The 12,627-nt window shown below is 36.2% G+C and overlaps 1 pseudogene; it reads right to left on the reverse strand.

Annotated features, from left to right (window-relative positions):
• Positions 1–759: 759 nt before the first annotated feature.
• On the reverse strand, positions 760–4,453 carry LOC125829216 (putative late blight resistance protein homolog R1A-3; annotated as a pseudogene).
• Between the last annotated feature and the right edge of the window lie 8,174 nt (positions 4,454–12,627).

Consider the following 12,627-nt stretch of genomic DNA (forward strand, 5'->3'; position numbering starts at 1 on the left):
CAGTCCAAACGAAATCAGGCATGTCGAACCTCCGTCCTGCCAGCCAGTCTGCCACTGTCCTGTATATTGGCCTCGTATCCTTATGACCACTCCCATCTAGGAGCTGACATGCGCCATAACTTACTGAACAAGAAGACATCCAAAGGTATCACATTGTCTCCAGCTTTGAAACATTGGCCAACAAAGCCTCGTCGTCGAAGAGGCAGTCTCTGCTCTCCAGCTTACAGAGGCTTTCCCAACCAGAGAGCATGTAGTTGAGACCTAGATTACATTTCCAGTAAAAGCTATGGAGAACATCTCCAGCTTCTTAGCATGGACCCCGATGTACTGGAAGACGCGACCTGTAAGGAGGCCAGAAAGGGAAAGTCGTTGCAATCCCTTGCAGTGATGGACTATGGCCCAAAAACCAGCATCGAGCCTTCCAACTTCCAAGGATTAGGTAATCATGAAGGCAGATGATTAATAACCATGATAGGTGTTTCTATTTTATTACAAATGCAGTTACTGTATCGAGTCTCAAAATCATCAACTCACAAATCTATAAAAAAGTAAAACTCAAGCTAGAACTTACCCACAGCCGCCACAATTTGCAAGAGTGCCTGATCATATCAGAGATTAGATAAGTCAGAAATCACAATCTATTAAAGACTTGTAAGTTTTCTAAAAGAAACTCAGAAAAGTCATACAAAATATTTCACAAGTGTAACAAAATTTTCTTAATCATATACAATCTACCCAGTAAATCATAATGCTCAAAAGCTACTTAAATATCGGGATATTATTCCGGCCAAGGATCTGAAGCTCGTCCCCTCCCCTCATATCTTCAGCATATTCCTTAGTCTTCATAGCGGAAACTTCAAGTTGAGGGCTGTCTACAAGTTTGATAATTTTCAATGAATAAATATCTCCAAAACTAGGCGGAATCTCCTCAAGCATATGACATCTCCATAGTTTTAGTTTTTCAAGCGCGGGAATGGATTCCTCTCCAACATCCCACCTGGCAAGAATTACTTGATGCAACTCCAAATATTTGAGATTCTCAAAGGTGTCTTCGTCCCCCATGTTCCATTCTTCCCCCTGAATGATTGTATAATAAAGGAACAGCTCTTCAAGGTTGGGCAGTCTGGCTATTGTTGATAGTGAATCGGATGTCACAGGAAACTCACCCAACGACAATTTTTTCAAACTCGAAGGGAAGTGAAAATCCCATGGCCTATTTGTGGACCCACTGTCGACATTTGTATTCGAACTTTCAAAACCTTCATTGAGTTCTTCTAGTTCAGTTAGGAAATCCAATTTCAGCAACCAATATTGCTCTGTTGAATAATCACATGATTCCTTGATATCAAAGGCAAGCACTTGAAGATTGGGAAGCCTTTTGAAAATATGCTCTGTGTCTTTCGAATAGGAAACTTTCAGATTCTCTAAATATCTCAAGTTCTCTAACTTTGTGTCCTCTGCTATCAATATTGATTCATCAGAATCCATATCAACAAAAGAACAAGCATGCATGTATAGAACTCGCAACTTTACAAGATCCCAAATTCTCGGTAATAGTATCAAGGTTTATTCTTCATTAGAAACGACAGGATTTCTAGATTCCAGAGGTTTGAGAAAGACAAAGGCAGAGATTTAACATCTGTCCCAATTCTTAAGTACCTCAAATGATTCAACATGCATATTTCATTAAACAAAGAATCATTCACCATGATAAATGAGGGATCCAGGTACAACACTCTAAGAAGCCTCAAATGTCTTAGGTGAAATGTATCATAAAGACGGTCATCCAGCTGGTCTCCATGTATAGTCAAAGAATAGAGGTGTTTACCAGAATGCCTTTTCTTATCTGAACCAAACAGGACAAGATTAAGCCCAAAGTGCTCCTCATCATCATCAATGGTAATTTGACGTGGCAACATATCTGATGGAGCACTTGAACTTATCAAATCAAACAACTTTTCCTCTCTTGCTTTTATCAAACAAAAGTCATGCACAAGATCATGAATTTTGCAAGTCGGGTCATCACCTATGTCATTGAAACAAATTACCAAGCTACTGGAAATTAAATCACCGACATAAATCTACACCACTTCTTCCATACTCTTCATTTCTGTTTTTTCCACGAACCCTTCAGCAAACCATATATCTTTCAACTCATAGATTGTTATTGCACTGTCCTTCGGCCTACTTGCAAAATGAAGCAAGCATGGCTTCAGGTGATCAGGTAAGTGGTCATAACTTATTTCTATAACTTTCATCACTTCCACTTCATTTTTCAAAATAAAGGAATGCAAATTATTTACAACTTCAAGCCACAGAGTCTTTTTCTTTTCCCTCCCAGCAATGACTCCAGAAATCAGATCCACCACCAAAGGAAGCCCTTTACAATTTTCGGCTATTTCTTTTCCAACATCCAATATTTCATCAGGGCAACTCTCCTTTCCAAATGTCCTTTTCTCTAATAACTCCCAACTTTCTTCTGGTGTTAGCAATCGAAGATTAAGAGGATCAGTGCTGCGCTTTCCATGCAAAGCCGCTTTCTTTTCTCGAGTTGTCAATATAATTCTGCTTCCTTTCTTAACTTCTTGAAAAGGTCTTGTTAACTCATCCCATGTAGTAGTATCCCACACGTCATCTAAGACAATAAGATACCTCTTTCCAAACAGTTGTCTCCGTAGCAAATCAGCAACATCAATATCCTCACTGAACTTCAAATCCGAGCCAATAACTTGATTATAAAGTTTCACCAACAACTTCTTCTCGTCATGTTCTTGGTCAACTGTGCACCATGCACGAAGGTCGAAATGACTTGAAATTGATTTATCTTTGTATACGTTGTACGCCAACGTAGTTTTACCCGAACCCGGCATACCAGTGATCGAAATGACATCTAGATCTGCTGGTCCACTGGTGAGCTTCCTCATTAGCCAATTCTCCTCCTCAAAACCTACAATCATTTTACCAGCCGGTGATGAGTTGTTTTTAACTGGCTTTTTGGGAGAGTTCACAACGATGAGACCTCTGTTCTTGGGAATCTTCTCATGTAAATCAGAGACCTCTTTTTTGATAAGCTTCATCTTCTTTATAGTAATGGAAAGTGAGAAAATAAGATGTAAGAGACCACTGTCTCGAACAATAATTGAATCAATGACATCTTTTGCCTCATATGCCATATTTAAAACACGTGCCCAGATATCTTTATACAATCTTTGCTCAATATTCGTGAAAAAAGATCTTATGAATTCCAAGTCTTCTTTCACCAGCCCAATTTGTTCCTTTATCAAAGCAATTGAATAAGCATTAGAATCTAGCAAATCATTTAAGTGTATGTGTAGCAGATGCATGAAGAGTGGTCCATCACACATAGGGAAGCAACATTGATATGAATCCGGGACTTTCAGATAAACATGTCTGAGATCTTCCTTGAGGAGTTCAATATTTTCCAGCAACTTTAGGGTTGCACGATTAGTTTCATCTGTACTCTCTTTATTCCTTAATTTCTCTTCAAAGTCGCAAACAAGAGTTGTTACCTCCCTATTAAGTGCTCCAACACGTGCCAAAAGATCAAAAAGTTTGTCATGATGAATAAAGTCCTTGGTCATATCAGAAAGAATAATTAATAAAAACTCAATCATGACATGAATGTTTCGAGCCCCTAAAGTGCTAGGGGTAGTAACAGTTACCATGTGCTCTTGTAGATGAATAAGATATTCCCAAAGAATGTTCGGAGAGGTTTCCAGGAGCTGCTTAATGAAGTGTCCAACTTCTGCTGAAGTTGAATCTCTCAAATTTGTAAAACATATGTTCATAACCTCAAGCTCAATTGGAATAATCTTCATGAGTAGATGTGCTAGCTTGAAGACTCGAAACTCTCCATCAATAATTTGATCATCCCAAAGGAAGTGTCCTATCATCTCAGCCATGAGTTGAAACAGAGGTAAGACATATTCAACAATCTTGTGCTCAATGCAACCATTTACTATCAACACATGGAAATCTTTCATGTTGCCACACACATTCTGAGAATCTCATCCTGAGTCACTAATGGAAACTTGTGCTCAGCAACAAACTTGGATAGCTGATGGATATTCAGGAGGAGGAAATCCAACTGCTCCTCAGTCATGGTGGTATAATGATGATGTGAGCTGATACAATGATCGATATTAACCCTGAGGCTAGCCAAGACATGATGCATGTCGTATTTACACCCGAAGTTGTTGTCATGATCATAAAAAAATGATCGAACCAGAGTCTCAACATCTTGTCCTTCGACAGTCATTACTTCTTCAAACTGCTCCAAATCGGAATAAGAAAGCTGGACGTATGTACAAATAAATGCCAGCTCCAATTTCAGCCTTTCAATATCTGCCACATCAACAACATTTTGATCTTCTTCATTCTTTGACCTTTCCATGATATCCAAAACGTTGACAACGTCCTTGTGGAGAGCAGAAAATGATACCTGCCAAATCACCAAATGTTATATCAAATTTTCATAGCAACATATATATCATATATTATTTTTTTTAATAGCAATTTTTCTTGCAATGTAGTTCGAAACATAACTCATGGAAGCTGATCGACAAAGTATGTATTTTACATTGATAAGCTATTCATTATTACCTACAAATGTTAATAAGCTATGGTTAGATGTCCAGGACACACTAAAACGGGTTCTTACTAGATAATGCTCTCACTGTTATAACTAAGTTTAAACCCGCATAAAATCGCATAGACCTGCAACCTGCCCCGCTCTGCATTAATATTTAGAAAACCCACATCAATCCGCCCCGCATATCTCCCCGCCCTACACAACCTCAAACTTAATGAATAAATATCCCCAAAACTAAGCGGAATCTCCTCAAGCTTATAGCATCCCTGGAGTTGTAATTTCTCAAGCACAGGAAAGGATTCCTCTCCAACCTCCCACTTGGCAAGAGTCACTTCATCCAACTTCAGACATTTGAGATTCTCAAAGGTGTCTTCCTCCCCCATGTTCCATTCTTCCCACTGAATGATTGTATAGTAAAGGAACAACTCTTCAAGGTTGGGCAGTCTCGCAATTATTGACAGTGAATCAGATGTCAGAGGAAACTCCCAACCGCAATTTTTTTAAACTCGAAGGGAGCGAAAATTCCATGGCCGATTTGTGGCTGCAGAAAACCATGCAAGGAACTTTTAAAACTTACAGTGAGGTTTTTCAGTTCAGTTAGAAAATCCAATTTCGGGGACCAAAATTGCCCTGTTGAATAATCCCATGATTCCATGATATCAAATACAAGCTCGTGAAGATTGGGAAACCTTTTGAAAATATGATCTGTTTCTTTCAAATAGGAAAGCATGAGATTCCCTAAATATCTCAAGTTCTCTAAATTTGTGTCCTCTGCTTATCAGTATTGATTTGTCGGCATCCAAATAAAAAAAAGAACAATCATTCATGGACAGCACTCGCAACTTTACAAGATCCCAAACTCTCGGTAATAGTACGAAGGTTGATCCTCCATTATACACCGACAGGATTTCTAGATTCCAGAGGTTTGAGAAAGACAAAGGCAGAGATTTAACTTCTATCCCAATGCTTAAGAACCTCAAATGATTCAACATGCATATTTCATTCAGCAAAGAATCTTTCACCTTGATAAAAGAAGGATACAGGTGCAACACTCTAAGAAGCCTCAAGTGTCTTAGCTGAAATGTATCAGCAACACTGTCGTCCTGCTCATCTCCGTTTATCGTTAGAGAATACACGTGTTTACCAGAATGCCTTTTCTTATTTGAATCAAACAGGACAAAATTGTTAAGCCCAAAAAACTCTCTGTTAAAACCGATGGTCACTATACGTGGCATCTAATCTCTGTTATCTTTTCCTTCCTTGCTACGACTCCAGTGATCAGATCCACCACCAATGGAAGCCCTTTACAATTTTGGGCTATTTCTTTACCAACATCTAATAGCTCATCAGGGCAACTCTCTTTTCCAAATCCTCTTTTCTCAAACAATTCCAAACTTCGTTCTGATCTTAACAACCGAAGGTTAATAGGATCAGTGTAGAGCTTACCATGCAAAGCCACTTCCTTTTCTCGAGTTGTCAAAATAATTCTACATCCTTTCTCAACTTTAGGAAAGGGTCTTGTCAACTCATCCCATGTTGTGGTATCCCACACGTCATCTAAGACAATAAGATACCTCTTTTAATACAACTGTTTCTGTAGCTTATCAGCAACATTAATATTCTCAGTCAATTTTAAATCCTTGTCATGAACTTGATTAAAAATTTTATCCAACATTTTCTTCTCATCATATCCTTGCCTGACCGTGCACCATGCACAAATGTCAAAATGATAGAAATTGATTTATCATTGTATACTTTGTATGCCAAAGTAGTTTTACCTGAACTCGGCATACCATGTGCTCCTGAAATGCTTGGGTTAATTACAATTACCATGTGCTCTTGTAGACTGTTTATGACCCTCCCAAAGAAAGAGTCTGACTCTCTCAGCCATGAGTTGAAACTGAGGTAAAATACGTGCCCAGAGATCTTTAACCATTTCTCTTAGGGAAGTCATTACATCTGCAAACTGCTCCAAACTGGAAGGATCAATAGAGCTCAAAATTATGGAACTAAACACAAAGTATGTTCGGAAGAATAATTAATGACACCAAATCGTTGTGTTTGTTGGGTTTAATGCTTATAAAAAGACCAGTATGCCTTCTTTGTGTGAGATTTTAAAAACCGTAAAGAGGCAACCATTCTTATCTTCACATATACTTTACACAGTGTTTTGATTCTAATTTCTAAGACAACTCGAATACAATGATGTGTTTGGTACAAAGGAAAATAAGAAATCGGAAAGAGAAGAAAAAGCAAAACAACAAATGGTTGCCATTTTTAATGTGATCATATAATCTCTCATTTATTCACAAACATATAGTTCAGTTGAGACTTTGATCAAACACATAGTATAGGCAGTTTTTAAACATTTAATCAAACACATTATGGGCATTTTTAAAACATTTGATCAAAGGCATAATTTGGTTTCTAAGCAGCAGAAACAAATGAAGAAGTTTTGGTGATTCATTCCACTTTTGCTCATCAATTCACTCATCAGTAAGAAATGCATTAAGCAAATTCCAAGCAATATTTTCTCTTGCCAATTTGGTACTCCCTTCGTTTCAATTAGATTGTTTGGTGAAAAAAATAAAGAAAACTTTGAATATGGTGCTCTTAAACTAAAAAATATATTGAGAGTTTTTAAAAAGTTAAAGAGACATTTTTTTAAATGGATTAAAAAAAGAAAGTGAGAAAAATAAATTAAAACGGAAGGAGAATTAATTTTGTCAAACTATGGTTAAGGGATTTTCTATATTAAATTACTAGGTAGTGAACCTGAGTATTAAGATGTGTATTAAAATTAACAGATTTGAATCTATATACATTTGATCGAAGAAAATAGGGAGATTGTCGATGATGTGACACATCATATTGATGCGACCTGGATAAAATGGAGGTTTACCTTGGAGTATAAAAAGGTACCACCAACATTTAAAGGTATGTGAAACAAACTCGATTCCAACACAAACACTGTTATATATATTTATTATTGAATACAAGTTACAACTACAATACACACAACAAAGTAATAACACACTAACTAAAGAGAAATCAACATAGAAAAAGGTAACTAGACAAGCATGGGATACTAGAACAGAAAAAGTGGATGAGAGATAATTGACAGACAAAGCTTCGACATAATTTGCATAACCGTTCTTCTAATTGATCCTAATCCTTTTTAACAAATGGTTATTAGGCCTGAATTCCAAATAAAAGTCTCTAATAGCCCATAGGCCCTTAAAGAGTCAACTTGATTCACAACAATATGTTTTTCAGACTGATGATTTAATCAACTTTATTGAATGGGGTAGAATATTGGTCAATCCAGATATCTCATGTTCAGAAGATGCAAGTTATGGAAATCAAGTGCCGGATGTTAAATATCAAGTCCGCCTTGAGTTGTTTTTATTTGACTCATCTTGGTCTTTTGCTATTTGTTTAACTTCACTAGGTTAATATTTTCATTGGAAACTAGTGATGCACTACCTTGTGTTGCAACTGTTGGGCAATACAACACAAACTGTATCAATAACATTAGCCACAATCCATTGGATCTTATGAAAGTCAAATATCTTGAGAGTTCCTCTACACATCATCCCAAAAATAAAGAACTGACACACATTAGCTTTCAAAAAGTCAAAACTAATCAAGTTAGGACAGATGTACTCATAATTTTTTTTTATCAAGATGTGTGTGAGTTAAAGGGCACAAGATTAATGAAAATATTATTAGAAAATAAGTTATGAAAATGAAGAGGTATAGTTATGAATATGATTTTTTAGAATAGAATAATTAAGAAAAATAAAAAATATTTTAAAGTAGATTATTGTGCTATTATAATGTAGTGAAATGGAGAGAAAAATGTCCAAAAACGAGAAAAAAAGAAAGAAAAATGCATTTGGACACCATATAAATGTCTAGCCTTAGATGATATATGGATTGTGTTAAGTAAATTGCAGGAGAAGATTGAAGATAAATAAAATAAAAAAACATTTAAAATGTAAGTAATTGGTTTTTAAAAGGGTAAAAGTGTTTAACATGTTTTATGGTTATTTTTGTTTTTCAATTTTTGACTTAACACCTTCAAACTTTTAGTATTTGTATAATATAATAATAATAGTAATAATATGATATTTTAATATTTAATTATATAAATGTTTTATAATTTTTTTTATTTAGTATAAGGTAAAATGGTAATCCAACTTTGCACTTTGAAGTTTCCCACTTTTAGTAATACTAGTCTCTAGGAACGTGCACGTTTATTCCAAACTATAATGTATTCATTACATCTTCCATATAATCAACAAATTTTAAAAATTCAGAAATTTATATTATACAAAAAAAACATAGATACAATTAAATGTGATAATATATAGATAGAGAAGGAATCAAATAAAAGAAAAACTTTGAAATTAATGTTTTAATTTATAGCTTGCAAGATCAACTTTTTCCTTGATTCAACATGAGAAATGAAAATATAAGAGTTCTAAAATTAAACTTTTAGAAATAAAAGGTCTAGAAACCATAATCTATTTATTATTATCTTTTTAATGTCTTTCTCATTTAGTTGATTTTAAAATTGTCACGACCCATATTATCGTGATTGGCACCCACACTAACCCTCTGGTGGGAGAACCATTAATACTAATTAGCTAACCAAGAACTACACAACTTAATAAAAAACTAAGACATTTAAAGTTACAGAAGCAGATTTAAATGCTAAAGGAAAAATAGAGTTCCCATAAACTCCAAAGTCTAATCAACCAAATGCGGAAATAATGCCTAGAACCTGAAAGGCAATGTACCAAAACTCTAATAAGGATCATAAGTCTAAGGAAATGGGTACAACCCAATTAATCATAAGAAAATCTAAAGTACTAGTCTAAGTCCGAAGATGTGGACATAAACGAAAAGAGAACTCATGGCAGCCCGGAAGAACTGGCTCACCCTTGAATACGATTGATCACTGATCTTCTAAGTGTCACGACCCCGAAGTACCCCCTAGATATAACACGGCATACTTGACCCCGAAAGGGTCTCATACAAGCCCTTAGCATAGTCATGAACATAAGTAATAGAAATGATGCGTAATTTAAAACTTTTTACAATAGAAGTCTTTTTCATAAAACCAATATAGAAGTCTAGACCTTGTCTCAACAACCATCTAATACAATCAAATACAATCTTAGGGTCACAACCCTTTACAACATAGTCTTGAAAATAGAAGGTACAAAAAGGAAACTAGAAACGAATAAGTCTTGTCCTCGAACCATGAGGACTCACCGAGCTTGGAGAATAGTCAATCCAAGCTTCACTCGAAAGGAGAAGTATATCTCAACGACCGGAACCTACACTTATAAGAAATGTAGAAAATATGGGTTAGCACAAATATTGTACTAAGTATGGAAGCCATGCATAAAAATCCTTAAGTCATGCTCAAAAGGGACATTTAGTAAACCATGCTTTTATCAAGTTTAAACGCCATCATGCACATTTATGAAGAAACATAAGTCAAACCAATACATAAGCAACCCAAAGCTATACTAGTGCAATGCAAAGGTAAGATTCCATAGCCCTACCAAATGCCAAGTACCACATTTAGGCCACTAACAACATACATATCTTACTTTGACCTCATCCATAACCAATATACATAAGTGAGGAAATATTCATGTTCATACCTTGTAACAAGTAAAGTCACTCTTAACAATAATACATATCATACGTGCATAATTCATAAGTTTTCATAGCATAAGAGAACCTCACCACAACCCCTCTTAAAGCCTACTTGTGCAATGCATAAGTGGAGTCCCATACCCCCATTCATACTAAGTAGTACCCCTTAAGAAGTCATAGTTAAAGTTCATGTTCTTTTCATAATTCATATTCTTATCATATAGAGAAATTTAGCCTTAATCGACATAGACCATGTGAGCTACATGGAATCCGGTGTCTTACCCCTACACCGAAAAGAGGTGTCCTACTTGCCTAAGGTAGAACTAACATATTAGCTTTTAGCTGGATTAAAGACCTACGTGGGCACATAGTTATGGGATAAGGATATTTCTACTAGAAACCCAAACTTTCTAACGTAAAAGGTTTCCATCTCATGAGATAACTTACTTTGGGAAGCCGGACTTTCTAACATAAAAGCTTCCATCTCATTTTCATATCCACTCGGTGCTAAGCATAATTCCCTTTAAAATTCATATTAAGTCTTTACTTAAGTTCATGTTCATAAAAGAATACACTAGGCACTCAAGTCAACATGGTATCATAATAGCTCATAGATTCATTGGGTGAGAATGTCCTTTCAACCTTAGAATCATCAATATGTGAGTAAGTCTTTCACATCATATTCATAGTGTGATCATGAGAATAGCCTTTCAATCAACACAACAACCTTACCATAGTCATAGACATTCATACATAGTCATGTGTAAAGGTAGGGGAAGCATGATCTTGCAACAATACCACAATTACACAATAATCCTTAGATCTTCACTTTATAAATGAATCATAAGTTCATACACAATTCTCATAAAGATGTACAAACCCTCATAACTTTGCCCTTCAAGGGCCATGAATCACAATCAACCCAAACATATACAATTACCACATAATATAAGGGAAATTTCATGATTCAATAACGAATTCAACATAAACATAATCAATTCACATACTTCTAATATCAACCAACCCACATCATCAATTCATGATTTAGCAAGGAAAATCATGGGTCCATGGGGGATTTTCATCATAAATAAATAATACTCCATTTATCCAATCATAATTCATCATAACCAACCATAATCAACCATAAATAAACAATTGAAACGTTTTGGAAGAAGATCCATGACATAGATTGAAACCCTAGGTTTTGGGGGATTTTTGGAAACCTTGAAGTCATGTTTTGAAGGGACTCCTTGGATGGAAGTTAACCAAGGATGAAGACTACCATACCTCAATTGAAGGAACTCCAAGAAATTGAAGAGAAAAGATGAAATCTTGAGCTCCAAACCTTGACTTCTTCTTCTCCAATGGTGGTTTATAGAGAGAGAATTATTTGGAGGGGAGGTAGTTTCTATTTTTGAGTTTTGGGAATAATGAATTGTAAAAAGGTGTTTAATAGTTTAAAAAAAGCCTTAAATAACTCTAATTAGTCAAAATAAACCGACCCCTAACTAATCTAACCACCCTAGGAATTTACCACTTTACCCCCAACTTGGCCGAACCTAGGTAGAACTCAGGGGTGACCTACACCCCTTGACCCACAGACCGTAGGTAGGCTCACACCCCGTCCTGCAGGTCCGTGGTTTGGGTCAGCAACTCCTCATCTAGGGCCCTGACCTACAACCAAGCTCTACGGGGTATGGATGGACCTACTGGGCGTAGGTCCCATCCGTAGGTCAAGCTGTTTTTGACAGCTTTTTGGGCAGCCTCTTAGTCCTCTTCAAGGACCCTTGGGGGGTCCTTGGGGGGTGAGGGATCACGCCTTGACGTTTAGGTCCTAAAACATTAGCACTAAGTAGGGGAGGTTATTTTACGACTCTTATCTTTACGTTAAACCCTATTTAGGCTACTAGACTACGTATTAGGCTCTAGCTTAGTTCATTAGTTTTTCAGAGTGTTACACTAAGTGAGGTCTGTCAATAGCCGCCTAAAGTTGCCCTGTAATCAACAAAGAAAGAGCAAGTGTAGTATCAATACACAACCACACTGTACTGGTAGGATCACGTGGCTATCCCAATAGGCAAAACATATATAAGTCATTACAACATAATAAAAATGCATACACCGAACATATACAATATCAATTATCACTTACGACAACGTACAATTTCACAATCTCAAGATATACAATTATGTCAAGTCATTGGTCCTCTCACGGAACCCATACCCAAACTGTTAGTGTATCGGTACGTGGTACACGTTCCAAGTTAGTGTGTCAGATCGTGACACTCGTTCCAATGTTTATGCCGATACGTGGCAATCGATTCCAGTTAGTGTATCAG

The sequence above is a fragment of the Solanum verrucosum genome, unplaced genomic scaffold, assembly GCF_900185275.1.
Source record: "Solanum verrucosum unplaced genomic scaffold, falcon-dt-bn FXZP01000043.1, whole genome shotgun sequence".
In the NCBI taxonomy this organism is placed as follows: Eukaryota; Viridiplantae; Streptophyta; class Magnoliopsida; order Solanales; family Solanaceae; genus Solanum; species Solanum verrucosum.